Here is a 15,296-nt window from a genome sequence, read left to right as displayed (position 1 = left end):
TCCTCTTCCTCTTCTTAAAGGATACCTTTCAGCATTTCATATAATCCTGGTTTGGTGGTGATGAACTCCTTTAGCTTTTCCTTATCTGTGAAGCTCTTTATCTGACCTTCAATTCTGAATGATAGCTTTGCTGGATAAAGTAATCTTGGTTGTAGGTTCTTGGTATTCATCACTTTGAATATTTCTTGCCACTCCCTTCTGGCCTGCAAAGTTTCTGTTGAGAAATCAGCTGACAGTCGTATGGGTATTCCCTTGTAGGTAACTGAGTTTCTTTCTCTTGCTGTTTTTAAGATTCTCTCTTTATCTTTTGCTCTTGGCATTTTAATTATGATGTGTCTTGGTGTGGTCCTCTTTGGATTCCTTTTGTTTGGGGTTCTCTGCGCTTCTTGGACCTGTAAGTCCATTTCTTTCACCAGGTGGGGGAAGTTTTCTGTCATTATTTCTTCAAATAGGTTTTCAATATCTTGGTCTCTCTCATCTTCTGGCACCCCTATAATTCTGATGTTGGTACGCTTGAAGCTGTCCCAGAGGCTCCTTACACTATCCTCGCATTTTTGGATTCTTTTTTCATTTTGCTTTTCCGGTTGGATGTTTTTTGCTTCCTCGCATTTCAAATCATTGACTTGATTCTTGCGCTCCTCTGGTCTGCTGTCGGGCGTCTGTATAATATTCGTTATTTCAGTCCGTGTATGCTTAATTTCTCGTTGGTTCCCCAATATAAGATCGAGGGTCTTATTAGTTTTCGTGTAGATCTCATTAAGTTTATCGGCAGCTTCTAAACAGTTCTTGAGAGACCTTAAAAGTGTGGTTCTGAACTCTATATCTTCCATTGACAATTTTGTCCTGTTTCTTTGTCTCCGCATTTTGTTATGCTTCCTTGGTGCACCCCCTAGTGGTCTTTGTTCGCAGTCTTATAGTTAAATCTTGATTGTTGTAGCTAATTCCAGGGAGGGTTTGACCTCCAGGCCAAGTGGCTATGAGAATCAGCTGTGTCAGCAGTGAGAGAACTTCTGTCCTCTAGGGAGGTGCTAATCTAGCCTTTGCCTGAGGCTATCCGGCAAATGCCTCTGTGCAGGGCTTGGGCGGGGCGGGTCACACAGGATCAACAGGGTGGGCCGGAGAGAGCAGTTATGGCGGCTCTCAGTCCTGTCCCCAGGGGCTCTGCCTCTCTGAGTCCCAGCACCCGCTGCAAAGCTGGGAGAGAAAGCTGCACTCGCTCTGACCAAAGCCAGACAGTCCCGCTTCTCCCGTTTGAGTCTGGGTCCCTAAAGACTCGCCCGGATCTGGAGCTCAGAGTCTGCGACTCCCTCCCGATTGAAAACAACAACCGCGCCCTCGGCCGCCAGCCCACTCCGCGCACTCCGCACCTCAGAATTTGACTTCAGCACTGCGCCTCCTCTGAGTGTCCGTGTGCGTTTCTCTTTCCTCCTAGTTGTAGGACTTCCACTCAGCCAGCGTTCCTGTGGTTCTGGGTGATGTCCCTTCCGTTTTTTGGTTTCACTTTTGAAGTAGTTGTTCAAAGCAGCAAACTCCGGCGTTAACCTATGCCGCCATCTTGGTTCTCCCCCTAAACATGAACTCTTTGAAGACATTCTTTGTGAAGGAAACTACAAACAGGCCACTTGTCCTAAGACTGAAGATTTGCCCATGACGGCAGAGGTCAAAGGCTCAGAGTCAGATATCATGATTATCTTCAGACCATGAAACTAGCACTTGCTGTTTCCATTTATTTCCTGGAATTTCTGTTTCTTTGACCTCATCTTCTCTATTCAACGTATGTAACTCAATTAAGTTCTCTGCTCTCTCAGATATTCAACAACTATTGTCTTCATTGTTTTTCTACTTTCCTAAATTTATTTCCATCATGGATCGGATATATTTGGAAAATTCTATTTACCTAATGAAACAACATGGATATCTTTAGAATAATTTTTCTCAAATGACATATACCATACCAAATAATTTTTTTTACTAAAAGAATCATCCTGAATTACACTACTCCTATGTGAAAACTACATTTAATGACCAAGGCAATTTATACAGTTTTGTATGAGAGGAAAATCTGAGACCTCTGTTGTTCACTTTTATGACTGACATTCTTTTGTATATCACTGTCTCAACTGCTGTTCTTGATAATGTAGACTCTGACCTACCAGTGTGTTTAATAGCTGGTCACTGGGTTTTATTCTCCTCATTAGGATCCTGTTCTCTTTCAGCTCAGTGTTCATATCCCTAACTTAGCCACTTGCAAAATAATTATCAAATCCATGTCTCCAAGATGACTCTTCATTGAAAGATAAATTTTATTAAGTAGGTTGACCTAATACCACCTCAAATCACAGATTAATTTCAATATGATGAAGCAAATTTTTAAATCACTATGCAAGATGTTTATTCTTCATGCTATGCATCTATTCATTAAAGTATGGAGGAATGATGCCCATTTGTAAGGGGGTTTATACATATCATTGATAATGGTTGGAGTTTCTCTATATTTTATTGGGTTATCTTAATGAGTCCCCTTGAAAATTTTCAGTGTTTCCGATAATGTGATTCTTTGATTACTATAAAGAATATAGAATCCATCCCTCTAAATTTTTCATAGGGGTGGAAGTATGGCAAATGATCATTATCAGTTTCATCCATGATATATCTCTATGATGCTCAGGATTCTATCTATCCTTTAAGATCAAAGAATGACTCAAGAGTGAAATTTCATTCTTGTTTGGTTGTATAAAACAGGGTCACCAGTTTTCCTACACAAACATATGTGTTTTCTCCTGGTTACAGGGACATGAAACCCCCATGAGAGTTTTAAAATACAGTTGTCTAAAATACAGTAACAATGAATACGGTCTTCTAAAAAATAAAAATAAGAATATAAATAAACAAAATTAAAAATGTTAAGTGCTCTAGCTGCTGTGGCTCAGTTGGCTGGGCGTTGTCCCATGCACTGATGTTTGATTCTCTGTCAGGGTATATGCCTGGGTTTCAGGCTCTATCCCCAGTGTAAGAAGCATCCGATTGAAGTTTCCATCTCTCCCTTTCCCTTCCTTTCTCTCTCTAAAATCAATAAAACACATATTTTAAGGAAAAAAGTGTTATTCTCCCTTAAAATTTCTAATTTTGTTTTTGTTTCCTAACTTCTTTTCTTGATTATATTTATTAGATATCAGTATGGTTTGTATTTATAAATTCTGCTTTCTGTTTTTAAATCCATTAATTCTTGTCTTTGTTATAAACTTAATCTGCTTTCTTGAAGTATTTTTTGTTCTTTTAATGAATTCAATTTAATTTCATGCTTTATTTTTTTCACTGAAAATATTTAAGGATATATATTTTTGTAATTTAAATTCTTTATTGTTTAAAGTATTACATATGTGTTCTTTTCCCCCCATTGACCTCTTCCCAGTCCCCCCCCCCAAGTACATGCCCTCACCCCCCTACTGTCTGTGTCCATTGGTTATGCTCATATGCATGCATACAAGTCCTTTGGTTGATCTCTTACCCCCTCACCTCCTACTTCCCTCATATGTTGGACAGTCTGTTTGTTGTTTCTGACTCTGGCTCTTTTTTTGTTCATCAGTTTATATTGTTCATTATATTCCACTAATGAGTGAGATATTTATCTTCTCTGACTGGCTTATTTTGTTAAGGATATTTTTCAACTGAGTACAACTTTGGTCACACCCTAAGTTTTGACATAGAGCTGTCATTATAATCATTTTTTTTCTAAATATATTTGTATTGATTTCAGAGGAAGGGAGAGGGACAGAGAGATAGAAACGTCAGTAATGAGAGAGAATCACTGATGGGCTGCCTCCTGCTCACCCCCTCCTGGGGATCAAGTTGGAGGCCCAGGCATGTGCCCTGACCAGGAATCAAACCAATAGAACCACGATCTCCAGGTTCATGTGTTAACACTCAACCACTGAGACACACTGGCTGGGATCATTGTAATCTTTTAAATAGTAGTTTGAATAATTCTCTTTTGACCAAGTTGTAATTGAAGAGATTGCTTTAAAAATTACCCCAAAAAGTTTTTTTTTAGTTGAGTTTTATGGCCTTGTAGTCAGAGAACATATTTTATTTTTTTCTTCTGATATTTTGAAATGTGTGACTAAGAAGTTAACTGAGTTTTGTCAATGTTCAATGAGAACTTAAAGAGGAGATGTATTATTTGTTATAGGCTACAAAGTTCAATATTTATCAGTTAATTAAAACAGTTTATAATTCAGGAAAAAAAGAACTAGTGCAGACAATAATCAACAGCAGATAACTACTGTCCTCACTTATATTTCCTTTAATTATTGTATCAGTAAGCTATTGCTACAAGCAAATTATTTAATACTAGAGGCCCAGTGCATGAAATTTGTGCATGGGGGAGAGGGTCCCCTCTGCCTGGCCTGCACCCTCTCGCAATCTGGACCACTGGCTCCTAACTGCTTGCCTGCCTGCCTGCCTGCCTGCCTGATTGCCCCTAACTGCTCGCCTGCCAGCCTGATCGCCCCTAACTGCTCTCCCTTGCTGGCCTTATTGCTCCTAACTGCTCTCCCCTGCTGGCCTGATCACCCCTGCCTTGGCCCCCCACACTGTAGCTTTCTCTGGAAGGGTGTCCTGAAGACGTCTGGTCTAATTAGCATATTACCCTTTTATTAGTATAGATATTTTATTTTGAAAGTAAACTTAAAGAAATTTAAAGAAGATAGAGGAGACAAACTTCAATCCAGTTGCATTCTTCTGCATGTGGCTTTCCAGTTTTCCCAGCACTATTTATTGAAAAGGCTATCTTTACTCCAAAGTGCATTTCTGGCTCCTTTGTCAAAAATTATCTGTCCATACATGTGTGGTTTTATAACTGGTCTCTCTATTTTGTTCCATTGATCTATGTATCTGTTTCTCTGCCAATACTATGCTGTTTTGATGACCATAGCTCTGTAGTATGAAGGGAACCCTCATTCACTGCCGGTGGGAATGTAGACTGATACAACCACTATGGAAAGCAGTCTGGTGATTCCTAAAAAAATTAAAAATAGAGTTACCATATGACCCAACAATCCCACTCCTGGGTATATACACAAAAACCTCGAAATCACTTATATGCAGAGATATATGCACCCCTTTGTTCATTGCAGCATTATTCATGGTGGCCAAGAGTTGGAAACAGCCAAAGTGCCCTACGATAGAAGACTGAATAAAGAAGATGTGGTATATACACACAATGGAGTACTGCATGGCCATAAGAAAGGATGAAATAACATCAGTTCCAACAACATGGATGAGCCTTGAGAACATTATGAGAAGTGAAATAAGTCAAACAGAGGAAGCTAAGAACTATATGATTTAACTCATCTGTTGAATATAAAACTGAAACTTATGAACACAAACAGCAGTGTGGTGGTTGCCAGAGGGAGGGATGTGAAGGAAGAAAGGGGTCCTAATATGAGGTGACAGGAGAAGATTTGACTTTGGGTGGTGGGCACATGGTGCTATATACAGATTTTGTAACTTAGTAATCCACACATGAAACCTATATGTTCATGTTGACTAATGTCACCCCAATAAAATTAAATAAATAATAAAAATAAAGAAGATAGAAATAAAAAGAAAGAATTTTTGAATCAACATAAAATGAAAAGATGTAAAAATATAGACATGAAGATTTAAAGTAAATGGTAGACATGAACTTAAATGATGAATTACTTTTTCTATGTTAATGCCTCAAAGGCATCAAAATCTGGAGCACATTTACATTTATGCAATAAGAAATTACCAGCTAAAGTGGCCGAATATCTCTAAATTGATTACAAATTTGATTTACTTAAGGGGGGATTACAACTCAAAATGCCTTTACCCAGGGGAGGCTAAATGAATGAATTGAGACACTTGATCTCAGCTTCCTGAAGAAAATTTTCATCGGATAAAGGTGTATTCACTTTTTAATGCTAATGTAAAATACCACACAAGTGATTTAAAACAAACACATTCCTGATGTTACAATTCCTGAGGTCAGAAACAGGAAATGGGTCTCAGTGGGCTAAAATCAAGATGTTTGCAGGGCTAGGTTTCTTCTGGAGGATACAGGGAAGAGTCTCTTTATTTTCCTATTCCAAGCTTAAATTAGAGTTCAAAAAATGTAAATATGTTTCTTATAATTAACAAGCTAGGGCCCCAGTGCATGAATTTGTGCACCTTGAAAGGAACCGTGGGCTGCTTGGCTGTCGTAGGTACAGGGGTGGGTCTCAGCCCTCCATGCCCCCGCCCTGCCCCTCCTGCCATGGCCCTGGTCCCCTGTCTGCCAGCAGCCCCACTCTTGCCGCTGCTGCTCCCATGCGCTGATGGCACCAGCCCTGCTTGCACCCGCTAAAGGTGTGGAGCAATTGGGTCTGGCACCAGCAGCGGGTGCGAGTGGGGCCAGCACTGTCAGCAGGTGGGAGCAGCAGCTGATGTCCTGATCACCCCTCAGGAGCAGGAGGAGGTGACCAGGGATGACCAGGGCTGGCAGCCGCCACTCACACCCACTGATGGCACCAAGCTATTGGGATCAGTGACAGGTACCAGCAGCAGGTGCAAGTGGCAGTTCCAGTGCTGGCTTCGGGTGCGAGTGGGGCTGGTGCTGGCAGTGGTCATTGCTGGCAATGGGTGCGAGAGGTGGCTGCCAGCCCCAATCTCCTCCCCCTCCACGGCCCCCCTCCATCTCCCCCAGGAGCAGGGGGAGGTGGAGAAGCCCAGAGGGGTGATTGGGGCTAGCAGCCACCACCCGCACCCGCTGATGGTGCTGAGTGGTTGGGCAGGCAGCGAGTGCGAGCAGGGCTGGCAGCAGGTGCAAGCACCGGGCAGGACCATGGTGCACAGGAGCAAATAATTTTCAGTAACCACCAAAGGCTCGCCCCAATGACAGCAACCACGCCCTGCCTTGGTCTGGCGCCCCCACCCACCTGCTCCACCATCCCACAGTGGCTGACGCCCACCATGTTCCACACACACCCCCTGGTGGTCAGCGCATGTCAGAGTGACTGGTTGTTCAGTTGTTCCGGTTGTTACGCTGTTCGGTCTATTTGCATATTAGCCTTTTAATATATAGGATATTTCATAGTGAGGGACTAAATGCCAGCTCTTAACTTGTGATATAAGGTTGAAATGACAAATTCTTTTGGCTAATGTGTCATAAAGCCCACAGTGTGTAACACTCAAAGTTTCTATCAAAGGAACTTAGTTCTCCCCTTTTTGAAATAAAAAATAGCAAATTTCTGTAGATATTAGGGGCTATTTCCCTATCACAAGTCAATATTTGGAGATTCAAGTTTTCTAATCCATACTACATCCTCAGTCCTCAATTTGGAAAAATTTTAAAACGGAATTGGGATAAGGTGCTGGGATGTTAGTCCTCTGAAACCCAACACATGTTCTAAGGAAGAACTAGTAAAAACTGGACTCACTTGAATCCTAAGCTGGTCTTTTGGGAACACAGAATCTCCAGGAAAACATTTCCTCCTGTCCAGACCCACAGGGAAATTAGATGCTTAGAAGTTGCAGTAACAAGACAGAAATGTACCTAATGAGCAGACATGGGGGCGCTGTAAATATTTCCTCATCTCCAGTCTCTCAGTGTGTGTGACCTTGGGTTGGATGGGACCTGGTTGTTGCTTTTGGAATCCTAAGTTTGTCTAGGAGGCCTGTGCTTGCCTCCTTCCTGCTGTCTTGTCTGAGCAGAGAACTTCAGTCTCCATCATCACCCACCCAGGAGGTTGGACTTTCCCATGAAGACCTTCTCCTCAGAGTTCCCAATCAGGTGAGTCCAGAGGTCCAGTAGGTACTACAGGGAAAGGTCAGAGAGAGTCAAAGCCAAGCACATGTACATGAGGTCTTTTGACAGGCACCAGCCTAGGGTTTTTTGTTTGCCTGATTAACTAATTAATGACTGATTTATGATGCTAAAAGGAGAAGTGAACACTGAACTAATTACTAATAATTAACTGATGGAAGACCAATTAGAGGTGATAATCTGAGGCGTAAAGTATTTCAAGTAAAAGTAGAATGTGTACAGTGAGTTTTGCAACTAAAGGGAGTAGGAAAATAGAGCAGTAGGTATGGAGGGATGTCCAGTCAAGTGAGGGCAGTTCTTTATTTTTATCATGGCGACTGTTCAACTACATTTCCATTGATGAGAAAGATCCAGGTCCAATATATTCTTGCAAAAATTACCTTACAACAGTAGTTCATGGGACATACATTTCACAGGCTCTTCTTTCACTCTGGTATTCAATTCACATGAAAAAGAATGTATTTGATAAGTATCAAGAGGTATGCTAAATAATTAAATGTATCAATTACTTCATCACCTGTGATCTGAATATATTTGTGGGTTAGTTATTCATTTGTTTTCTCTCGTATAAGTTGTCTGTAAAGTCCTGCTGTTAGTGTGGTGGGGTCAGAGTATCTTTATTCCTGTTTTTTTATTGCAGTTTGTTATTGAGTACCTTCATGTAAGTATATGTGGGGAATTGTGAGTGTTTATTAATAGTGTGGGCTCAAATCTGTCATCAGTCATATTGTATTCTCTCCATTGCTTTTTAATTTCTTTTTTATTGTCTAAAGTTTTACATATGTCTCCTTTTTCCCTGATTGACCCCCAAATTGTACTTTTCATAATGAAAAAATTCAGTTCTTATTTTTATACTTTTCACTTGTGAATCCTTTCTTTCAGCAAAAAGGAAAATGAATGTTCTGTGTATTTCATGCTAATAAACAACCCTACACACATTGCCAACTTGTTTCACATTTCCTTTTCTCATCTCCATCTTCTCCTTTTTGTTCTTTTTAGCTTTTTGTTGTTAGCTCTATTTACAGAACAGTCATCATCTTCTACCATCCTCTGGAAGGGATTCTCTTTTTTATTAGCTAAAGATTAACTTTACCTTCATTAGCATATTTGAATCCAATATCTTTAAATGAGAAGAAACTATAACTTACATACTGCTTTCCTCCAAATTTAAATCCATTCTAGCCTGGCCAGCATGGCTCAGTGGTTGAACCAGGAGGTCATGGTTTGATTCCTGATTAGGGCCCAGGTTGCAGGCTTAGTCCCCATTGGTGGGTCTGTAGGGGGCAGCCAGTCAATGACTATCTCTCATCATTGATGTTTCTATCTCTCTCTCCCTCTTCTGCCATTTCTGAAATCAATAAAAATGTATTTTTAAAAAATCTATTCTATAATATTCTTTTATTTCAAAGTTATTGGATATTTAAGTTGGAGTTAGCGGCCATGTTAATGTTATTAAGTTATTATTATTAATTGTCTTTATATAGGTTAATTTGACTCTCACTTAATTTTGTTTCATACAGTTCTTTTGTAATCACTATACTTAACCTAATTTCATTCCTTTGATAATCTGTAGTCCATACATTCTTAGTTTTAAAAAAACTTCTCTTCTGTGTTATGGATATATATACACTCATATGCATTTGTACAAATGCATAAAGAGCATCTTGTTCCTATCAGAAATTCTCTTTATGTATTGTACATTCTTTTGTTTCTATGTGCCCACTCTTCCTTATTACTCAACAATACCTTATAACCTTTCCTCCAATCAACTAATATGATGCCAATTCATTATTACTATGTGCACATAATATTTTATGTGATGGCTGTTATTCACACTTAAAAGCCTTCCATATGCATTCTCACTGCATTGCTACTATAACAATTATATAAAAATATTCTGAGGTTGTTACATTAAAATTCTGGTTCTCCGCCAGTTGCAGTATTGCTCCCCCAAGGGACATTCAGCAATGTTCAGAGACATTTCTGTCTGTCACATGGAAAGTGTAGGTAGAGTCCAGGGATGCACAGGAGAGACCACACCACAGACAATGATCTGGCCCAGAATGTCAATAGTGCAGAGACTGAGAAACCATGACTTAAAGAATATATGTACTTGTAATTTTTATAGCATCTTTAGATTTGTTTCTCAATGTTGTAACACTTTACTGTTCTGCCAGAAAAGAAAATAGAGTACCCCTTAGCTACCTGTTTGCAAGTTCCAGTCCCGGTCAATGTGACACCTTTTTAAGGCTTTCCCCAGGCTGAGAGATGTGATTTTTTTTATTGTTTTCTGAACTTTTTCTGAGTTTGATCAAAGATTCATATACTTGATGGTCTTGCTAATTTGAATGTTATTTTATATACCTATTATTCTTTCATTATCAGCCTTTTAAATGATTTCTAAACATTATTATGGTGGGGGAGGTAGAGGAGGTAAACAGGGAGATAAACAGTGATGGGAGGAGACTTGACTAGGGATGATGAACACATATACATATGACATATTACAGTAATGTACACTTGAATACTATGTAATTTTGCTAACCAATGGAATCCCAATAAATTCTATGGAATTAAAATTTAACAATTAATATAAATATAAATTATTATTTCTCAATTGACTTTGGGGATATTTTGGCCATAAAAGAGTTTTACATTAGATTTAGTTAAATATGTCTGTCTCATTACTTCTAAGTCTGCTGATTTAATTACAATGGTTTTTCCCACCCACACATTAATATGCAGTTTTCTTTCATTTCACCTGAACTGGTTGCACTTAACAGTGAGTAAGCAATCCCTCTGTTTTTTTATGATGTGACTGAGGTAGAGAACAAGTTCATTTATTTCCAGGTTGCTATTTTTCCAGTTTTTATTCAACAATTCAATGTTTCCAAATACTGAAATGCAACCTTACCATGTGTTCAATGTACTTATAAACTGGACCTAATTCTTGATTCATTCAACAAATAATGGAGCATCTGCTGTTTGTCACAATTTCTAGAAACATTAGATTATCTTCTATGTCTATGCCACTGCCAATTTGACTACTAATTCATGTTGGTAACCCTAAATTATTGCTATTTATTACATCTTGTTTTGGTTAGTTTTTGATGCTCCACTCAATTTTCTTTAATACAGCTGCTTGCAATTCACTCTGTTAAACCAGATTTCATTCTCACTCTCATGCCTTTCATTTGATAACTTCACATTTACTTAAAGGTGTTCCTATATAAGTGTGCATATATTCACAAACATTTGTGAAAATACAAAGGTGAACAAAAACAGGTGAAGCCCTGCTTGCCTGGATCTGGCAGTGTGATGGTAAAGTCAGAGTACAATGAAATAAATGTTTGCATGACAATGTGCTCAGGCTAAAATCCTATGAACAAAGTTACTCAGTGTAGCAGGATGAATCATTATAGCATGTGTACGACTTATTGATCATGTCCTGGGAGGCCTTTGCATGTTGGATGAAGACCACAACCAGAATTAGCTATGCCCATTGATTTGTAAAAACATGAGATTAAACCCAAAGTCCAAGGAAAGCAGAGATGCCACATAAGAAAAGTGAGTAAGGGCTTCTCTCATCTACCATCAACCATATAAAAACTTATTGGTCAAATAAGTAGAGAAGAGGCATAGGAAAAGCCAGTCTTCTACTGCTTGGTATTAAAAATATCCAACCAGTGTTGTTTTTATATATTTCCTTTTGTGAGTTATTGGTTAAATTTTTAGGTCAGTTTTCACTTGGGGGTAGTTACATCATATATCTATAAATATATTGTCTTTTATTTATTTTTATTTAATTCTTTACTGTTTAAAGTATTACATAGGTCTCCTGTTTCCCCCATTGACCTCTCCCTGGTCATTCCTCCCTGCCCCCAGCACATGCCTTATCTCCCCTACTATCTGTTTCCATGGGTTCAGCCTTTGTATTTTAGTCAAATTAATTTTTCTTCTTTATTAGCTTTGCTTGGCTTTAAAGGGTGTATAATTAGGGTTGGAAATGTTCCAGAGTCCAAAGAAGATTTTTCTTATTCACTATTTCTCAGGGACCATCTGAGCTAATTAGACCTCTCCTCTTCCTAATATCCATTTTATTGCTCTCTCCCCTTCTATGTTCATTTAAACTACTATTTATATTTTTTTTAACTACAGGACAGAAAATGTGCATAGCAATATGAAACTCCAAGGGTATTTGTTCATAGAAGGCTTATTATATGAATATCTAAAAACTATTTCTAAATTCCTTTTGGAAAAGATAATTGATTTGGACACCTTGACTTGTATCTGATCATAGCCTACATAGTGTGGGAGGGAGGAGGACATGGAAATAACACAGATGAAGAGTCCATGGTGTTCTGCAGTGTGTGGGTGTGTGCCTTGTAAAGTGAGAGCAGTCCTCAGAGCAGGGGTGCCTGGACTGATATATTCCAAGGTGACTCTACTATCAGGAGGAGATAGTAAGGATGAAATCCTTTTCAATTCACAAGATGCTTTTGCAACCAGATTAATAAAGTGCAAGATTTACATAGTGTGCACAAGGCACTCTCCATGACTTGAAGTTATAAGAGCAACAAGCAGGCCACCTCATTTCTTAATATCCTCTGACACCATCTCTGATCCTGCTCTGCCGTGCTCATTCCCCTTAACACTCTGGCACCTTTTGAGCCCTGATTTTCTAAACAATCTTCTTCCTTTGGGCCTTTGCACTGGCTGCCCCTTCTGCTTGGCAAACAGTCCCCACTCAGTCTCCCACTTAGTCTTCCATGAGGTATCTGTTAAGTGTCGTCTGTTGGCCTGTCGTGGCTAATCACTATAAAAGAGAGCATCCTGTATCCACTTTCTCCATTTATTGTGATTTACTTTTTGTTTTAGAAGCTGCACTATTGGATATATTTTATTATTTTTTAATTTGATAATATTTTTTCTCTATCATTAGTTTATAGATACTTTATTTTTCAGCATCCCATACTCTGAACAGTGCCCAGAACATGGTCTATAGTCAATATATATTCCACAAATGCATGAAAGATATCCTCAGTAAAACAGCAGTATACAGTATGTTTGAAGAACAGGTTGATGGAAAAGAAAATTCTAATGACAAATGAAAATGGGGATTCCATAATGAGGAACAAATGACACACCAAAAATGGAAATTATTTTCCTGATTCTAAAACATAAATGTGTCATTTATTCTCAGGTACAAATGCTTACTAATGTGACATTTAGTTACTCATTTCTTCTATTTTCTGATAGTCACTTCTGACACATGGAACCAGGCAATGGCACACAAATTTCAGAATTTCTTCTCCTGGGATTTTCAGAGGCACTGGAACGACAGTCCCTCATATTTGGGCTTTTCCTCTCCATGTACCTGGTCACTGTGTTTGGAAACCTGCTCATCATCCTGGCTGTCAGCTCAGACTCCCACCTCCACACACCCATGTACTTCTTCCTCTGCAACCTGTCCTTGGTGGACATTTGTGTCACCTCCAACACCATCCCAAAGATGCTGGTGAACATCCAGACACAGAGCAAAGCCATCACCTATGAAGGCTGCATCACACAGATGTATTTCTTCATACTCTTTGCAGTGTTGGACAACTTTATCCTGGCTGTGATGGCCTATGACCGGTTTGTGGCCATCTGCCACCCCCTGCACTACATGGTCATCATGAGCCCCCGGCTCTGTGGACTGCTGGTTCTGGTGTCCTGGATCATTGGTGCCATGGTTTCCTTGCTACATAGCTTAATGGTATTGAGGCTGTCCTTCTGCTCAGACTTGGAAATCCCCACTTTTTCTGTGAGCTCAATCAAGTGGTCCAACTTGCCTGTTCTGACAACTTTCTTAACAACATTATAATGTATTTTTCAGCTGTGCTGCTATGTGGTGGTCCCCTTTCTGGGATCCTTTACTCTTACTCCAAGATCATTTCCTCCATACGAGGAATCCCTTCGGCTCATGGGAAGTATAAAGCATTTTCTACCTGTGCCTCTCACCTCTCAGTTGTCTCCTTATTTTATGGTACAGTTCTAGGGGTTTACCTCAGCTCTGCTGCTTCCCAGAGCTCACACTCAAGTGCAACAGCCTCGGTCATGTACACTGTGGTCACACCCATGCTGAACCCCTTCATCTACAGTCTGAGGAACAAGGACATAAAAGGGGCCCTGCAAAGATTCCTTGGCAGGTAAGCTCTTCAAGGGCTAACTGTACTAGGCTGAAGAATTGTCCAGGAATGCAGGGTGCAAATCCTCTGAGCCAGAAGTTCTGATACAAATTAAGCCAATCTTTGGACTAGACATAATTAGAAACTCTCAGTTATCTCATAGAATCTATGAGATAGATTATGACATAATCTATGACATAGATTAACATGAATTACTTTAGTATTCGTATGACATATTTCATTCCAAGTAATTTTTCTATTGTTTTCACTGAAAGATTGCCATGAATTATACTACCTTTATGGACAAAATTATACTTGGATACTAAGGTCATTTGCATAATTTTATTGTAGAGGAAAATCTGAGACCATAGTTTTCACTTATTTGTTCATCATTATTTTCTATAGCAATACCTTTTCAGCTTTTTTTGATAATGTAGACTTTAACATCTTAGTGTGTTCTATAGCTGGTCTCCTGGTTTTATCTTTACATTCTATTATTCAGCTGTGTGTCCACATGCCTATCATAGCCACTGGTAAAATTGGCTATCAAACACATGTTTTCAGGAAGAGTCTACAATGAAATACACTCTAATATGGTTAGGGTCAGAGATGACCTTAAATGTCATAAAGCAATAATAGCAGTACAATATTTTACTGTACAAAACTGATTTTCATGGCATTTGTGTTTAATAAAGTGTGGAATATGTTGTCCATGGGTAAGGCTCCTTATTTATTGGGGTGAAAGATTACGTGGAGATTACTTGGAATATTTTATGGTTTTTTTCTGAACCATCTCACTGTTTTTCCTATACAACTTTCTTTTTATGTAATTTTTAAAAGTGAGCAGGTGAGAGAAAGATCCATATCATTTGAGAGAGAAATATCGATCGGTTGTCTCCCACACGCATTAAAATCAAGAATCCAATCCACAACCTGGAAATGTGCCCTGACTGGGAATAGAACCAGCAACCTTTCTGTGTATGGGATGATGCTCAACCAACTGAGCCACACAGGCCAGGGCTCCTTGAAAGCTTTAAATGTGCTCCCTACTATGTGACTCTTTCTAGTGTTCTAAATTCACTATCTCCCCTTTTCTAAATTTTTCAAATCCACCAAAGGAAAAGTGAGTGAACAACCTCACTACCACACAATAAGTATGTTTATACTCAGGAATATCTTCAATCTTTTTTAAAAGTATATATTTTTACTGATTTCAGGGGGGGAGGGAGAAGGAAAGAGAGATAGAAACATCAATAATGAGAGAGAATCATTAATTGGATGCCTCCTGCACACCCATACTG

General features: G+C 39.2%; 2 pseudogenes; one reads left to right on the top strand and one right to left on the bottom strand.

Moving 5' to 3' along the window:
• Positions 1 to 15,296, bottom strand: part of LOC132234517 (adhesion G protein-coupled receptor E2-like) — a 674,172-nt pseudogene that overhangs the window by 57,891 nt on the left and 600,985 nt on the right.
• Positions 13,098 to 14,020, top strand: LOC132234177 (olfactory receptor 7A5-like; annotated as a pseudogene).

Source organism: Myotis daubentonii, chromosome 5 (genome assembly GCF_963259705.1).
Source record: "Myotis daubentonii chromosome 5, mMyoDau2.1, whole genome shotgun sequence".
In the NCBI taxonomy this organism is placed as follows: domain Eukaryota; kingdom Metazoa; phylum Chordata; class Mammalia; order Chiroptera; family Vespertilionidae; genus Myotis; species Myotis daubentonii.
Note: the sequence above shows the minus strand (reverse complement) of the source record. Positions and strands in the feature narration are given on the sequence as shown.